At 43.4% G+C, this 18441-nt stretch overlaps 1 long non-coding RNA gene across 1 annotated transcript; it reads right to left on the bottom strand.

Annotated features, from left to right (window-relative positions):
- Nucleotides 1-10979: 10979 nt before the first annotated feature.
- LOC144114779 (uncharacterized) lies at nt 10980-16548 on the bottom strand. The gene is made up of 2 exons (XR_013311116.1): nt 16388-16548; nt 10980-15146 (listed from the first exon to the last, which is right to left on the bottom strand). It is a non-coding gene; the product is annotated as an uncharacterized LOC144114779 (long non-coding RNA).
- Nucleotides 16549-18441: the final 1893 nt, after the last annotated feature.

Here is an 18441-nt window from a genome sequence, read left to right as displayed (position 1 = left end):
CCGCGGTGGCTCAGTGATTAAGGCGCTCGGCTACTGAGCCCGAGTTGCCGGGTTTGAACCCGAGCGCGTTTCGACGGAGGCGAAACGCAAAGGCGCCCGTGAGCTGTGGGATGTGAGTGCACGCTAAAGAGCCCCATGTGGTCGAAATTATTCCGGAGCCCTCCTCTACGAACCTCCTTCTCTCACTCCCAACTTCCTCGCTCGTACCCGCCGCGGTGGCTCAGTGGTTAGGGCGCTCAGCTACTGATCCGGAGTTCCCGGGTTCGAACCCGACCGCGACGGCTTGTTTTTCGGGAGGAAAAACGCTAAGGCGCCCGTATGCTGTGCGATGTCAGTGCACGTTAAAGATCCCCAGGTGGCCGAAATTATTCCGGAGCCCTCCTCTACGATACCTCCTTCTTCTCTCACTCCCAACTTCCTCGCTCGTACCCGCCGCGGTGGCTCAGTGGTTAGGGCGCTCAGCTACTGATCCGGAGTTCCCGGGTTCGAACCCGACCGCGACGGCTCGTGTTTATGGAGGAAAAACGCTAAGGCGCCCGTGTGCTGTGCGATGTCAGTGCACGTTAAAGATCCCCAGGTGGCCGAAATTATTCCGGAGCAATCCTCTACGATACCTCCTTCTTCTCTCCCAACTTCCTCGCTCGTACCCGCCGCGGTGGCTCAGTGGTTAGGGCGCTCAGCTACTGATCAGAGTTCCCGGGTTCGAACCCGACCGCGACGGCTCGTGTTTATGGAGGAAAAACGCTAAGGCGCCCGTGTGCTGTGCGATGTCAGTGCACGTTAAAGGTCCCCAGGTGGCCGAAATTATCCCGGAGCCCTCCACTACGGCACCTCTTTCTTCTTTCACTCCCTCCTTTATCCCTTCCCTTACTGCGCAGTTCAGGTGTCTAATATATGAGACAGATACTGCGTCATCTCCTTTCCCCCCAAACCAATTATTTTATTATCCCTTGGGGCGCGGTTCGAGTGTCCACCGAGATGAGAGACAATTACTACCCCATTTTATTTACTAAAAAAAAGCAGCTCTTCAGACACCGTGCGCAAACGAGTGGCACATGTAGCAAGGAAAAGAAAAACAAAGAAACGAAGAAGGAACGCACGCAGCTAATCGTGCTTTCTCCCGCCCTGCCCTGTTTTACGTGAGAACCCTACCATTTTTTTCGACTGCAGGTGCGAGTTTTCGGTGTCTCCTCGTTCGCTATAACTGAGTGGTGCGGACAGAGTTGTTCGGTGTATCTGAGATGTATCGCCATTACCCTGATACATATTTTGATGGTAGCACCGCCCTAGTGCGTACTGAGCGCTGGTTATAGCTGCGGCTGTTACAGATGGTCTCGACTGTACTTTTTTACTACCAATAGGTGCCTGATAGCAGTTACAGATTTGTAACCGCCGACAGTAGTAGTCATATCAGCTTTTAAAATTTAGAAAATGTGATTACCCTCGGCGCTGTGGCTCAACAAATTTGGGCCATTTCTCGCGCCATTGGAAAGCCCCGCGCCTGTGGGGAGCGCAAAGCGACATCAATTAAATCGCGCTGGTTAGGCGCTTGGCTACCGGGCCGGAGTACCCGCGCGCGTTGGCCACGTTTCGATGAAGACGAAATGCGAGAAGCGCCCGTGTGCATCCTAAGATGGTCTAAATTACTCCGGAGGTTTCCACTACGACTACTCGTTCACTCCCACCTTTCCCCCACAGCGCGATTGACGTGTCCACCAAGTAGCGAGCTAGAGCGTCTTTCCTTTTCTCAAAACCAATTTTGAAATCTCATCACTCCATGGAGGAAGGTTAGGGGAGGCCGTTACGCGACATTTTTTTTTTTTTTTGCAGCCGGACGCGAGAGCTTCCCCTCGCTAGTTCGCCGCAGTCTCAGCACGCTTGCACATACGCAGTAGCCACTGCGCTCAACGTTACTGTCGGCCGCGCCATTGGCCAGACTCCCAGTAGTCCTTGCGAGAGCTCACGACGTCCAGCACTTCTTTTTTATCGAGTCATTCCGTGCCACATTCCCTGCCACGCACGCGCTGGAGCGGCGAAGTAGAGAGGAGCGGGGAACACCGCAGCGCGGGCGGAGCAGTCATGTGGTACATGCAGCATAGTGACGAGATTTTAAGGACGCCGCTTAGCACTCCCCGCAGGAGCGCGGTTTTCGAATGGCGTCAGAAATGGCGCAAATTTTTTGCGCCACAGCGGCGAAGTTTTTTCGAAATTCTAAAAACTGATATGGCTACTACTAACGGCCAGCTACAAATGTTTAATTGGAATCATGTGCCTATCTATACCAGCTAAAAAGGCAACTATAAGACACCTTTCTAGTTACCGATTCACCAGTTTTCTGACATCCGTCAAGACTGGTATTGATACGCCACGAAAAGCCTCTCTTTATCCGAAAAAAAATTTATACCTTAGGGGCGGGCTGCCCTGAAACAACTTCGTAGATGCTTTGAACAAGCACCAGCAGACAAAAACATCCTTCAGCGGGAAAAGGCAGCCCTTTGCCAGAGAAAGAAATAACGCACCATTTTAAGTGCAGAAGAGTAAAGAAAATGCAGCATAATACACTGAAAAAAATTTAATATAAAGCAAACACCTGCACTCATGGTCAGTATGTTTGCTACGTTCGCACCACTGTTCCCAAGTAGAAAACCAAAATTGCTCACTAGACCTCGCATTTCAAATCTCATGTATAGAAACATGGTACAATGCAAGAGTCAGAATGCCCCTGTCAAACTATCCTCTTAGATCCCTTTGAACAAAACCTTGTAGGCAGACTGGTAGGCCATACAATGCACAATGGCAGCCAAGGACTAAGAAAGTAGATGAGATACTCCTCTCAGGTGTCTCAGGGAGGTAGCCTTCCACGTGCAATATACTTCTTGTGAAGAAAAAGTCAGAAAAGGCTATGTGGAGATATATGTGGAGATATTAGGTGCCTGAATGAGCTAGTTTCAGACTCACAGTCAAGACCAAAAGCAGACATTGTCTTCACAATGAAGAAAGTTGACGAGATGCTCCTCTGAGGTCAGGAGGTAGCCTTCCACCTGCAATGCACTTGTCTTGAAGACGCAGTTTGAATAGGTGCGTGAATAACCCGCTAGTTTCAGACTCACAGTGAAAACCAAAAGCAGACATTGTCTTCACAACGATGGAAGTTGACAAGATGCTCCTCTAAGGTTGAGAGGTAGCCTTCCACCTGCAATGACTTCATTCCATGAAGACGCAATATGAACAGGCTTCAGATATTAGGTGCCTGAATAGTAGACTAGTTTCAGACTCACGGACAAGACCAAAAGCAGAAATTGTCTTTGCAGCGAAGAAAGGTGAAGAAATGCGCCTCTGAGGTTGGGTGGTAGCCTTCCACCCACAAATACTTCTCTTGAAGACAGTTTAAAGAGGCTTCAGAGATGAGGTGCCTGAATAATAGGCTTGTTTTAGACTCGTAGTAAAGACCAAAAGTGGACGTTGTCTTCGCAACAGTTGCTTTAGCTAAGTTAGACATAGCTAAGTGGAAATTTACTGATCTCCATTTACAAGCGAGCTGAGGAGACAAAAATGCATTTTCATGTACATGAAGAAATGTTCCCCACTTCGTCTATTTTGTTATACAGGCCCTGCAGCACACTTCGCAAAGTTGAGGAGAGTTATATGGGCTCCACCATGTTGAACTGCATACCGATAATGTCCTGACTCCAATAGACACATGGGTAGAGCTCTAAGAGGTGTAAGAAGATGGCAATTTCACCATTCGGCCCATGAAGATAGGTTTCAAGGGTCTTTTTGGATGGAAAGAGCAATGGAAATGTTAGAAGCTGACAATGTCATCATTAGGTCCATGAATATAAGTTTGGAACATCTGGCTGGACCTTCTTGCTGGGCACAGGCCACATAGCCACATAAGTGTCTTGCGATCACTTAAAACTCAGAACATGCCATGGCATTACAGAACTTCAGAAGCATTTGGATGAATACTCTGCATATGGTGTTTCAGATCTTCCCTGCGTGCATATGCCTTTGGGCAAAAGCAACACACAAATGGTTTTTCAACCTTGTGGGTTTGTAAATGCCTATTTAGGTTGGCCTTCAAAGCAAAAGCTGTGGGACACAGGTTGCAGTGATATGGCTTCTCGCCTGTATGGATGCGAAGATGTTTTGTCAGGTCATTCCTTATTGCAAAGCTCTTGCCGCAATGTATGCATTGGTATGGCTTCTCGCCCGTGTGGATTCGGAGGTGTGCCTTAAGGCAGCCACTCTGTGTGAAGCTTTTTTCACAATGGCTGCACCGAAAGGGGCGTTCTCCAGTGTGTGTCCGCTGGTGGTTCTTGAAGCTGGTCCGGTCAACCGTGGTATAGCCACACTCAGGGCACGCATGCTGCCGTCTTCCTGCTGGCGACTTTTGCTGAGACTTTGAGCTGCACCCACTCCAAGTAACGACCAAACCTGCACAATGGGAGAAAGTACGTTTTCTAAAAAGTGATAGATACACCTCTCAAGAAGAGTTAATGCACGGTGAGGATGCTGCAACTCAAGTCTTGCTACTTTGCTGGCATGAGTCAATCTGAGCAAGCCAAAAGTCTGAGACAACCTGGTCTTAAAATAAGATGGTCTGTTTCAAAGTTGAAATGCATCTCCTATAAGCATGACAATTTAAAAAGAACTCATCAAATAATGGCCATTGGAATTGTAGCAACAAGTAATTGTGGCAACAAGTAAAAACCTACAGATGTTCCGAGCCAACACGAGACTTCCAATCATGCTTGTTCACAAAACATGCATGCAACAGCAAACTGCACACATCACATGAAAAAGTCCGAAAATCCCCAAACACTCCCAACAGCACCAATTTTACATGTGCAAGGTGCCATTTGCAATCCTGCAACCATTCTACATGCCTCAAAGATATATAATCAACAGCCCCAATACTCGAGGAAGGCATCTGTAAAGATGTGATTTCACCCTCTGAAAGACAGTTGCAACTATACTAAAAAGCATGACGTAGCTGGCAACAAGGCCAAAGTAGTAAATTTCTTCCCACAGGAGCTGGACGCACGTGCTGTAAACGTGAATAGGGCTTTGCTGAATTCTCAATCTTCCAAAACCAGACTAATACAGCATTAACACACACCACAAGCAAATAGTCTCACAAGACTACCCAAGTGAAAAATTTGTCACAAAGCCTAATGCAATCATCATCAGCCTGATTACGCCCAGTGCAAGGCAAAGGCCTCTCCTACATCTCTCCAATTAACCCTGTCCTTTGCCAGCTAACAACTATTACAATTACAATATGCCCAACCATGTGCTGAAGCCTACTTTTCACAACTGAAAAGTCGAACACACAAAAGCCCACAGGTGACACCTAGAAACCCAGGAAAAGTAAGCAAGAATTTCATTTTTCATAGCTCAATTCCTTGAGGAATGCAAATTGCATACATGTTCTACAAACGTGCCTGCACCCAGTGGCTACTATAAAGCCATAAAAGCTGAGTCTTGTTCTACCAAGTTTATATGTATGGGTTTTGCCACCTTATATGGGTGACTTCACTTTAAAGTTGATAAGTGGATCTATTAAAGGAATGCAAAAACAACTTAAAATTTACAAGCTCTTAGTAGCCATAAATGTACCAACTCTCAAATCTATTGCACACGCTGTGGAGGACAAAAAAATACAGAACATGCACATATATGCACCACTGGAACTGCATCATGGTGAAGCATTGATGCAGTTCCAATAGTGCATGTTCTGTAGCCTTTTGTCCACAGTGCATGCAATGAATTTGAGAGTTGGTACATTCATGGCTACTAAGAGCTTGTAAATTTTAAGCCGTTTTAGCATTGCTTTAATAGATTCAATTCCCTAGGTTTGAATGCAGAGTACAAATTGTACAAAATGCAACTTCCTCTGAGCAGCTGCACAAGTGAAGTTTGAATGTCTCAGAGGGTAAAGGGTGAAATGGCAGGAGTAATTGCTTCTGTGAAGGTAACATGAAAATATGCAAGGTAAATCTGTATAAACACAAGAATTTTACAAGGCCTCACATAAAATGTGAAACAACAGAGGCATACCATTGTTGCGAAAGTCTGAGCATGCAATGGAAAAGTCAGTCAATGCCGAGACATTCAACAACCTGCACCGCAGCGAGGAGAATATATGAGAGACAATAGCTGGGCTGTGAGTAATCTACTGATCAGTAAAATGGAGACTGGCAATTAAAAAATATCATGTGTTCGGCATCTAGCCTAAAATGAATGAGAGCACACATCTCTTGGCAGGAAATTCTTTCACCTCTTTCGATGCAATTTTTTTCATAATTATGAAGAACAAAAAGAGAACGTCAGAAGCTAAGGTTTCTTGGTGCCATTGAAGAATGCAACAGCAAACAAAAATGCACAATAGGAGGGGATGACTCCTGTGTTTGCTTCTGAATGCTTCGTGTTCCAGGGATGAATTCAAACACTAAAAAAAGGGGATCATTTGAGTGGCTGTTGAAGGACCCAGACACTTGGGCTATACAGACCTCAAGAACCGCCCCTCTTTGCAAAACAATTATTATTTTCCTCACTGCCATTCACAAAATTAACAAAACATAGTGCAAGCTCAATCCTCTTTGCCGGTATAAAATGGCAAGCACTGCCACAATGAAAAAAATGACACCAACTTGAAAATGATGTGAAGAAGCTAGAACTGGGCTAGCTGGTAGAACGCAAGGCGCCCACAGTACAGGATAAATGCAATATGAGAGAAGAACCTAGTTTTGCTACTCCTTTTTTTTATCAGTGCACCCCTTATTAAAGAAACAAAGGCTACATTGCCACTTTGAAACAGCTGCAAAGCATTTGCTTGCTTTCAGTTGCCCCTGTTGTTGTGAAAAATTTTGGCCACTGAGTATGGGTAACTAACACAAGCATAACAACAGAAGACAGCAAAAGTGTTAGAAAGGAGCCAAAACAAGAGGTTTGTGAAATTAACAATAAAAAATGCCCCCAAATCGAGAAGTAGCACTCATATTTCACTATTCCCTGCATCAACAATCCCAACAAGACCAAAAAGCTAATTTATGCTTGCTATGTTGCAAGAAAGAGGTCCACTACAAGACATGGCAATTGCCTCTCTCTCGCCAATTGATGGCATACCGTGACGTTCACACATTTTTTTCACACAAAAGTTACAGCATAAACACGGAACTAGGAAAAAGTAGCAGCACAACCCTAACTGAAAGGAATTTGGTTACGAAGTAAGGCAAATCACAATAAATCAATAAGACAGCCCTCTGCAAGAACGGCAGCAGTCACAAAAAAATCAAGACGAACTCTTTTGCATAGAAGGCAACACAAACAATAGGCTCATTCCACTAAACCTTTTCTTGTAATGGTACGGGCAAGATACCAGACATCATGAACAAACAAAAGATCATACCAGGATTTACTGTATACTGCTATAAAGATTAAGAACGCTTCTCCAGATGCACTCATACACAAGACCATGCAGAAACAGTTGTGCAATGCCTAGACGTTAGTACCATTTTACATGTACAGCCACAGTAGTACCATTAGCATAAAGCGATAAGCACCGAAGTGACCCACTGTGGCCACATACACTAGACGGTGCAATTACAAGACTAGCTAATTTACAGACCATGACTTCCAAGCTATATTAGGCCTACGAAGATAGCCAGGGGTGGTTTGGACTATTGTTTTCCTGCCAACTTTGCTTTTCCATAAGAGTGCCAGTACCTGCAAGAATAAAAACAGCATTGCAGTGTGTTTATAATATCACAAGCGCATGCACATTCTTGGCATTTAAGCAGATTCAAGGACCAGAAGGACAGAGCTTCAGGCTTTTCCAGTGAGTCAGCTACAACTATTAAAACTAGACTGAAGGTGAAATTCTGACCCAACAGCATGGCACTACTTAGCAGTGCCTTCCTTTTTAACAAGAACGCTCTCATGGAAAACAAAAATAAGCATCAATTTTGCATTCAGCTGGCAATTACAGCCGGCTCATGCTCACTGGAGCAATGCATCATCACCCACCATGGCAGCTTAGTGGCTGCAACCTTTGGCTGCTCAGCTCAAGGACACAGGACTGAATCCCAGCCACAGCAGCCACATTTTGATGGAGGTGATGTGCAAGAACACGCATGTTGTATCATGTCAGTTCATATCAAAGACCGATTCCGGGGGTTTTTCTGAACACTGAGGTGACAATCACGTCACATTCGTTAGAGTCCCCTCGTTCTGGTGGAAAAAAAAAATTGAAAATACCTAGCAAAAGCTAGGAAACCAAAACCGAGTTTCAACCAAATGATGACTTCTAGACAGACTATCCCATGACGTCATGGGTACTGTCACAAAAACCTGTCGTGCGTGCTTTGACTGGCCAAACAGGCGACTGCACATTTGTCTGAAATGGCCAAATGCCAGTGTTCAAAATTGACTTCTTCAGCAAACACAGAGTGAATATTAATGGCCATGCATCCAGTGACGTCAGACACGCAAAGCAGCCTGTAAAAATCTCCTGAAATGATGTCACGAAATAGCAAATTTTAAAATTCATTTGCTATGCAAGAAAACATAGCTCCACTGTGAAACTCGCCACAAAGGACCAGAAGACTGCAGAGAATATACCGTGAAAGTTTCAGCAAGATGAGAGAGGTAGAAAAAAATGTCTGAGATGCCCTTTAAAGATCCTCAGCTGGTCAAAATTAATCTGTAGCCATCCACTGCAACATGACTTACAGCCCATGTGCAGTTTTGGGATGTTAACCCTCCCCCCCATAACATGCACCACCACCTTAGTTCTAGATTTCATTAGGAATTTACCTAACTGATATGTTCTAATCAACTTTCTTTGCCTTTTTGCACTGTCTTACAAGCGACCTAGAGTACGAGCACAAATGATAAAGGGCTGGCTCCGTAAGCACAATGCCACACGCAAGGCCCCTAGTTTCCCGTAATACCGCACAAAATCGCAGATGTAAGCATTTTTCACTGAATCGTATGTTAGTAGCCCCGTTCTTTTTTAATGCTACTGCTATGGACATCGATAGAAACGACAGTATGATAGGAAAATCACTATTTTACCTTATCTCAACAAATCATGTGAGGGTGGAGTTAGAAAACTTAGGTTAGAAAATTTTAAGGTAATCAGTACAATTATACTGCGCCCTCAAACTGTTCACGCAGATAGACCACAGCCAAGTGCCCGCTCAAGAAACACATATGGCATGCTACAACATGGAAGCAGCGGACATTATTTTATTTATTTACAACATACTGCTAGCCTTATCCTGGAGGAGTTATAGCGATACTTCAGATGCACGTGCCATTACTGAACGAAGCCAAGCTTCCAATACTTGTATGCACACAGCCTGCCACACAATAGCAGCCACCATAGCTTGTGTGCTGCTGCTACTCGGTGTTTCGAGCTGCCCAGTCTTGTGCCATCTAGCGCTCCTCTGATTTCCAAACTCCAGTTAACTCTTCCAGTGCCTTTTCCTTCTCAATGCCCTGCACCATATTCTTTCCATATCCATTGCCGCCTTCTCCTTTGCACTTGCAAGCGAGTCGCTTTGCCTCCAAGGTGATTAAAAGGATGAATTCTCCTCAGTAGCTCTCAAGCCTGGTGAGGAAGATCACTTTAGCTACCTTGAAAAGCTCAGAAATAAAAAAAAAAGAATTCATACTATATTCATACCTTTGTTTCGAATATAATAAGAGGTGCCTTCTAAAGAATTATTTGATGCCTCCTGCAAAAATTCGCAGACTTTTGTTCTCAAATTGCGGAATATAATTTTTTTGTTTTGCCGCAGCAAGTTAGGGCCTTAGCCAGCATGGCGCAGGTTTCTAGACATGCTCACAGAATCAGTCTCATTCTTCAACTTGCATTAGCCCAAAAAAAACTGTAGACAACTATTTATAATACTAACTACCAGTTATTAGCTAAATTATAGTCTCTGCATCAAAGCACCAATCAACACTATTTTTCATGCCCAGTATCTCCTGTGAAATGCCATTAGAACCATGCCTAGTCCATTCAGGACAACCATAGTGTTCACTGATGAAACAGCTGGATAAAGCACATTCATTAAAACCTAATGACTGCAACACATCACTATGACTAGTTTCATTAAACACACGCATTATAAGAGATGAAAGAAAGCAGAACATGCACACTGTTGAAACTGCTTGAATGAATGATCCACAGCGAAACCCGTCACCACAGCGATAAGAATCGCACCAGTTCTCCCCTTTCTCATGCACAAAAATATTTGTCTCACTTCTGTACAACCCACTTCCATTCACTGGCTTCGAGTGCTGAAGAGAGCACAAATCCTTGTCTGGACACCATGCACACACCAACAGATAATTGCCCCTTTAAGCATGAGCATGAAATGGACAGGTCCAGTGCCATCTCAGTATTATAGAGTGCCGAGCCGCCAGGTGATGCTTTCACACAATTTGGGCAAATGTTTTGTTCTTCACATCTGTAGTTTTCTGAGAGCACCAAATGGGTCTAATACCGTACAGAGTAGAAGGGTTTGTGTAAGGGGTTTAACGTCCCAAAGCGACTCTGGCTAGTACACAGAAGGGATAGCTAATTTAAAGCTTTTGAGGAAAATTCTTCCGCCCTAAATACGAAACTAAAAAATGAAACTGAATTAGCACTACATACCTAAATTGTATTGATGGGGGGGGCACACATTTCTTGCAAAAATACACACAGATACACATGTGCACAAGCAGAACCATGCCAGCTGTTCATTTCGAGTAATCTTTCTTCGCGTTATTGTCACAGCTCTGCCTACAACTTGTGCGCGTGCACTTTCTCTGTGTTCCCCAGGTCAGTGAAGTTTTTGTTTGTGTCTAGCATTTACCCTCTTTCATCATATTCGTCCTCTGGTTTCCATGCTAGAAAATCGTGTCTTAAGCAATGACTGGTCTTATCATCAAAAACGCTTTTTTGAACACATGTGAACACGTTCACGAGAATATGCGCAACTGCATTTCAAGTATACTTCATGGTACAAATTGGATGCTAAAGGGAGGGTAGAACATGATATGACTGTAGAGTAATAGGCAATTTGAAGTTAAAGTGATAGGATGTAGAACTATATACAGGAAAGCTGGAAAAGCATCTGTAAAAGAAAGCAAAAGAGGCAAAGGTTTGTTGCAACAGTCCATGAACACGCAGCACATATGATGGCAAATGCCAAGACTTTACAATAAACTGCACTACAGAGAGGACAGCAGGCAAGCAACAATGGTTAGACATGAGTAATCAAAGTGCAACTCTACACTTCAATGAAAATGTCAGGAGACAGGCTTCCGACCTAAAAAACATATTTAGCAAGGACTTTATATGATAAGAGATAGTTCCAGTGCCAAAAAACAAGGTCTGATAATGAGCTGAGCACTATAAATACTAGAGACTTCTGTTCACTGCACAGCATTCATAGTGTGTAGCTGGTCTTCAGTCTTTGCCTCTTAGTAACACTGGTTCCAAGTCACCATGCTTAAAGTAACCAACTAGCCCCACTTCAGGGCTCTTGTCCCTTCTAACATGTTTCTATTTTCAATTTTTTTATGCAAAAACACAATAGAATGTGCCAATTCAAGATTACTCTACAATGTAGTAGAGTACTACAGAGAAAAAAGGGGGGACAATGCCAGAGTAAACTGAAGGGTTTGGATACCACAGATGAATTCAAACACCAAAAAGTTGTCCATGCCAACTAGCTTCCAAGGACTGCATTCATTTGAAAACTGCCTAGATTTACAAAACAATTTGTATCTTGACTGTCAACACATATGAGATGCACACAACAGAGCACAAACTCCTTTTAGATATAAGACAATGTGTACTATGAAAAAGAAAAGGGAATAAAGTCTCATTTGCTACTACCAAATACAATGCATGGAGAAGATAAAAAATACGTAATTCCTCTGTCTCATTTCCACTGTTACTGATAAGGGCTGCTTGAACATTGGACATAGGTAATAAAGAAGCATACCCCCAGAAGACAGCAATATTTGCGAACAGACCCCCAAAACACTTATTGGAACCACTGAGCATTGTGATGTTCCTTTATGCATAAAAATAGCACGCATGATGTGATCTTAACAGCACTGCATTGCCACCGAAATTAAAATGTAGATTTTACCAAAGATTCTGAGAGAAAGGTCTCTTACATGTCAGGCCCATTTCATCCCTCCAAGTGTTTACATACACCAATGCCTACATAATCATTTGCTTCGAAGTTCAAAGCATAAGTATGATGTCAAACGAAATAGCTGGACAACATTATATGAAAATTTGATTAGATTGTAGGATAATTACAATGAATGAGCAAGAGAGTCATTTATGTTGTGTTGTGTTTTATGGCACATAGGGAGAGCCATTTATGAAAATAACAGCATTAATAGTGCAAAAAAGGTGAAAAATTTCACACATTATGAAAAGACAAGAAAAAGAATCACACCATGCTCTGTGATACAGCATCAAAGGTTAAGCTCAATACATTTAGCTGCAGTTGTACGTTTGATGTTACAGAAACTGTTGAGAAATAACTAGCTGTCCATAGCAGCAAAGCTCTGCAAACACCCTTGGCACAAACTGATGTTAGCTGACACACGCCCAACTGAATTTTTATACATGAGATGATGTAATCACAAAAAAATGTTGTACTGACCATGACTTCCATGCTATTACCGGCCTATGATGAACAGTTGTTTTGAAACAACAATCACGAGAAAACTTTTTCTTTAGCTTCTCGACGTCAATTCTATAATGTCTGCAAGAATTAAAAGCTGAGCAGTGCAAATATGAATGTTACATGCAGCTGGGCTTAATTACTCCGAGCATTTCACATGGACATTCTGGACACTCATCACCTCTCACGAAAGTAGATTCATGAAGCATCTTTCATGGCATCACTGTAGACTGACTTTTTTGAGAAGAATGTGGGAGGCTAAAGCTAGCACCCATTTTAGCATTTCGCTGGCATTAACACATGGCTCATGCTTAGCAGTGTAATACAGCAATAGTACTACTCCTTCCACCACAGTTTCCAAAAGTTATCAGCATGCCTAGAGTGTTTTAATAAACACCGCCACAACTGCATTTTAGCATTTCGCTGGCAATAATACATGACTCATGCTCAGCAGTGCAATACAGAATTAGTACTGTTCCTTCCACCACAGCTTCCTGAAGTTATCGGTATGTCTAGAGTGTTTTAATAAATGCCGCCACATCTGCCTTCTCAACAGTTTCTCCAAAAGTAACCCTTATAAGAAATTGATGCCTGCACTGCCCGAGAGCTCAAATGACTGCATAGACCATAGAAAATGTGAACTATTTTGCCTATTCTCAACTGCCTCCTCAGTAATGCAGTGGTGCAATTGATGAGTAGTAAAGTCTAGTGAACCCTTGCTGTCTTGGTGTCAGTAACGGATTCAGTATGTCCGTGCTGATGCAGTTTTGAGCATACTGGTTATGCAGCGTTGACAAGAGATCTCACCACTGCGGACAAACGTAAGCAAAGCGCCATTACTCTGAACTCTTGACAGTGTTTGCAGGAGTTTCATAAAGCACACAATGCTCATGTGTTGCACACATGCAGTACTCTCATGCGCAGTGCACAAGAAGCAGTTAAATTTTCTCAATACAGCACGCTAATATAGTTAGAACTCTGTAGATTACTTTTGTGGGAGGGAGCACATGTCAAACAAAATGCCTCAAGTCGCATGCAAACTAAAATCTTTTAAAAGACAGCCTTAGCCATAATAAAGCTAACTCCTTCCATGGCTAAGAATTTGTTGAGACTTCAGTCTTGTTAGCAGAGAAAATTTGAAAGAGCCCGAAATATGACTCGACTTTTGTAGCTTGTAAAACACTGAGAAAAACTAAACTTAAACTAAACTCTGACAACATCAATATCATGAGAATAGTAAACAGAAGGATGTTTTCATAGAAGGATATAATAATGATTATTATCCATCGATGGGTGGCAGATTTTCAAAGAAGCAATAAAAAGGCTTCAAGACAGGAATAATTTCGAGTCCCCCCAAGCAAGAACAGAAAAAAATGCACCTATTTAAAAACAAACTGCCATGCGATTCATCTGTGAGCAGTTGGGAGAAACCTTCAATAAGTGCAAAAGACATAGGCACTATTAAGCTTGACATAAACCATGACAAGGAGGATAATATATAACAAATAAACAGATAGAAATAAGGTAACAAAAATAAATTATGTGTGGGTGCCAGGTTTGAAACCAATGAGGCTATCAGTTTTCAAGCCAGAGGTGAATCCAGAAAATGTGCTTAAAGTTCAGTGGCAGCTCTGAGCGAGCTCACACTGCCGTCCACTTATAAGTATACTTGAATAAGAACATTGCAAAAAAAGGCATAAGCTGCCAGGCACACTGGCAGCATATGGTGAGAAAAGGTTAGCATAAGATCCATTAATGATGCAAAACAGAATGAGCACAGTGCTCAATTAGTTCTTAGCAGGCAGTCATATCCAAATATGAAAATGAAAACAATTTGGTGTCTGCTTCTAGCATACAAATAGATAGCAAAAAAGAATACACGTTAGGCATAGAGCTTTATCTTTACAAGGGTTATTACAGACATAAATTTTCAGGAATATGGTGCCTGTATTCCTGGCCTATATAGAAAGAATGCCCCCTTTGCTGCACTACTCTTGGATATAAATTATCAGCCTTATACACTACTGACTAACAAAGGCAGGCATTTAACCTTAATGACAAATTCATCCTTTGTACTCAACCGAATGATCATGCTTCCACACATGGCTATTGCAATATAGACACAAACCCTTCATATAACAGTACACAACGCTAGGCAGAAGGCATTCCTTATAGTGTATGCCCCTTGAGTGTTGATTTGTGCAATGGGTAAATGCTTTTTAGATATTTGGCTCTGAGTGCATGACAAACAACACTCATCCAGTCTTTCCCATGTCACTGTGTAGCTTGCTGCATAGAGCTATATCTACTGAAGGGGAGCAATCTCCACCAATCTTGCAGAAGCAAGACGCTCGATGACCACCTTCCTCCTTGTCTTAGCTTCAGACATATCGCTAGGTGATGCTGCTCCCGAGTAGATAAGTAGTGAAAAAAAGTCTGAAAAAAAAAAGCCGAAATGTTCAATTTACAATGGGCATTAAAGATCACTTTGCTTGTTTTACTTGCGTCACATCCTGACCTTGAAACGCTGCCAAATGATACATTACCAGCCTCATACTACTGCCAGCTATGTGTTAGTGCACAAGTACCTATACCCAAGCAGTTCCATGCAGAAAGGTAAATTTTGTATCAGTAACAAGCTACTTTAGCTAAAAAAAACAGCATACGGCCACAAATTGTAAAAGGGAATGATACCTCATGCAAATCCTGCATATAAAAAGTATAGTGATTATTCAGCCTTTCTTAAACTCAATTTCCTGCTCTTATAGTTTAGTCACATATCTGCAAAAAAACAAACAAAAACAGCAAGACATGCATAAGGTTACTAGAATGAACAGTAGATATAATTTGTGCATTCTTGACAATGCTAACCGCCGTGGTAAAGAGAAAAAAAAACGAGCACACGAAAAGATGGACGGTACAGAGAATGAAAATGTAGTATGACCAATGTGACTGCACAGTCCACTCCGTGGACATCAGCATGCTGCATGAGTTGTGTCTATAACCCCTTTATCCATAGTTTTTCCTCTCTTAAACGAAACCTGTGCTATAGCCTTTAGCATAAAATATTCTGCTGCATGAACACTGCACTGTTAGGAAGCTACCCTGCCTAGCTGCATAGCGGAACTAAATAAAGCTAGTGGACAAATCCTTGCTGAGGACAACTATCTGTCAGCTGAAATGCACTGCTACTGGAATTCATATACACGACTCAAAGAGAAACACTGCACGCGCAGAGCGCAATTTTTTTTTCTTTACGATCAAAATGCGCCTTGATATTAGCGGGAGTGAAGCACAGTAGCAAAGAACGGCCTGAGTAGCCGCTGTGAACTGCCAGTAAAATCTGGCCTAAAGCCGATGTCGAAACGGCGCAAATGACAACCGGACAGGATAGTGCAGTTCCCTGTCAAAGGATGCGTGTGAAGCACTTTACAAATCAAATGACAGCCTGCTAGAAAGTTGCGCTAGTCAAACCATACGTGAAACTCGCATATTTTCACAAGTGGACGCCGGCAAAAATAGCTCCTGCGGCAGTAACGCGTGTGACCGGAATGCAGGGCCTAGCGATTGCAAGACTGCAAACACTCATTCAGAGCCTTGTATGCTGTTCTACAGTTCGCGTATATACATGGGAACATTACCACACAAGGGTGATAATACAAGGAATATAAACTTACCACTACATCGGGAAGGACAGCCTCAACGCCAAGAACCACAGAGCTCGCAGCATTGCACGCCAGTGCACTTGGCTTGCCTTTCCTTCAGTACAGTGCTCTAGAATCAAGGTTCTAGTTCTAGAGCACTGTACTTTCAGGGTATCAGGGACCAGCCCACCTTGCCGGATCAAGCCACCATAATCCAATGAATTGGATTGGCTGCAAACAGCTGATATTGATGCTTTTGACGATGCGAATAGGGCTTTCGCTCCCCAGCATCTGGTTGCAACGCTGGCTGGTTGAACCCTTGCTCTCTCAATTATAGATTCATACGAAGCTGGCGTAACGCAACCTTCTTAACGCTATGTGGAAGTGGAGCTCCATACCTTTCAGTTCTCGCATCTACAGTCATGGCCATAATATTACGGAGCACGTTTCGTCGACCAAACTCCTCTCACACCTTACCCAGCGTAAAATTGGGGGTACAGCCTTGGTCAAGTCTTAAGGCAACAGCGTTCAGCTGCAGCGAAATGAATGTTCCTAGAATGCTCCGTAAAGAGGATCATTGAAAGCGCAAGTCAATCATGGAGCTTCTCTACTGCAAAAAGAAACCAAAGCCTTCTGCTAGCATATCAAGATCATTCGGTCTTTTATAGTGCCGTATATACGTAATGCCTCTGTTATGTGGCTGAAGCGAAAAACCTTATTAAGACTTTTGACCAAGACTGTAGGTTACACATGCAGTAGGAGCCGCTAGTAATTAGCACTATATCGCTAGTGCTCCCGCGTGTAAAGCCCAGCAGCCTTCATGATTTTTCTACGGAAAGGATTGCAAAAAATTCAAACGTCGAAGCGGGCTTGATATATCGATAGGCAATGACACGTAGGCATGCGGAACGGTCGTACTTTTTCTAGTGCGAAATCACGCATTCTCAGCGAAAGCCGTCGGATAAGTGAAGCCTCGTGCCGCGTGGCAGAAACGCGGCACTGGAAAAATTAAGCGATTGAGAAATTAAGCACCTATCCTTTCTTAATATCGCTCCCCCTTTGTTTCCCTCTCCCTGGCCTCTCCCTCCTTATATTCCCGCTAGCCGCAGCTCAGATGCTTCGGGTTTCGATGGCAGATGCCGCGGCTAGCAGCGTCTTTTCCTTCCGTTGTTATTTTATTAGTAAATATCCGCTAACAAATTAAGCCGTCGGCGTTATTGGGTTTATTGGCTTTGGCGTTGTCAACATTGCAGGCTCTTGAGGAAAGGAAAGGCGTACTGGGTCGATCCCTGGCCCATTGGACATCTAAATCGCCTCAATGGCAATCTGAGCTATACGGGGCGGTGTGTGTCCACCTGGAAACAGAAAAAAAAAACTTGCTTTCATGGGGTTCTGCAAGGTAACTGACTTTTCAGCCTAGTTCCAGCAATTGCTGGTTCCAACAGCTATTGTCTCAGCAGTTGTTGGGAATGCGCCAGTAACCCAACACAGTGCGAACCAGCAGATTCTCAGTTCAAAATTTTTACCTGGGTACAGCAATGCTAAAACCGCCAGCCATTTTTTTTTTTTCACGCAGGAAGTTGGCAACACAGTTCTCACTTTTTTGTTTTAATTGTTTCATCGGAGCACGCGAGGCGACAGTTCTTCAATGTTCTACCCGAGTTACAACCCGGCCGCAGCGGCCGCGTTTTGATGGAGGCGAAACGAAAGAGCTCGTACGCTGTGCAATGTCGGTCAAAAATTATTCCGGAGCCCTCCACTACGCACGGAGCGCCTCTTCCCCTCTTTCTCCTTCCACTCGATCCTTCCTTCCCTTCCCTCCCGGCGCAGTTGAGTCCACCGAGACGCCAGACAATCACTGCGCTATTTTCTTTCCTCAAAACCAATTTTCGATTTTTTTTCGATGTCGTCAAAGTGTGAAAATCATGAGCGCCTGGCGATGTCTACGTGAGCAATTAATATGGGAGAGGGAGTATTAATTCTTTACGCGTGTGCTGCGTCAACTTCCAAATGTCATTAAGCATTAGAAGAGACACCGTATCGATCTGCGTTATCGGACCCCTGAAGCCAGCTCCAGCAGTGGTAAC

This window comes from Amblyomma americanum, chromosome 1 (assembly GCF_052857255.1).
Source record: "Amblyomma americanum isolate KBUSLIRL-KWMA chromosome 1, ASM5285725v1, whole genome shotgun sequence".
NCBI classification, from domain to species: domain Eukaryota; kingdom Metazoa; phylum Arthropoda; class Arachnida; order Ixodida; family Ixodidae; genus Amblyomma; species Amblyomma americanum.
Note: the sequence above shows the minus strand (reverse complement) of the source record. Positions and strands in the feature narration are given on the sequence as shown.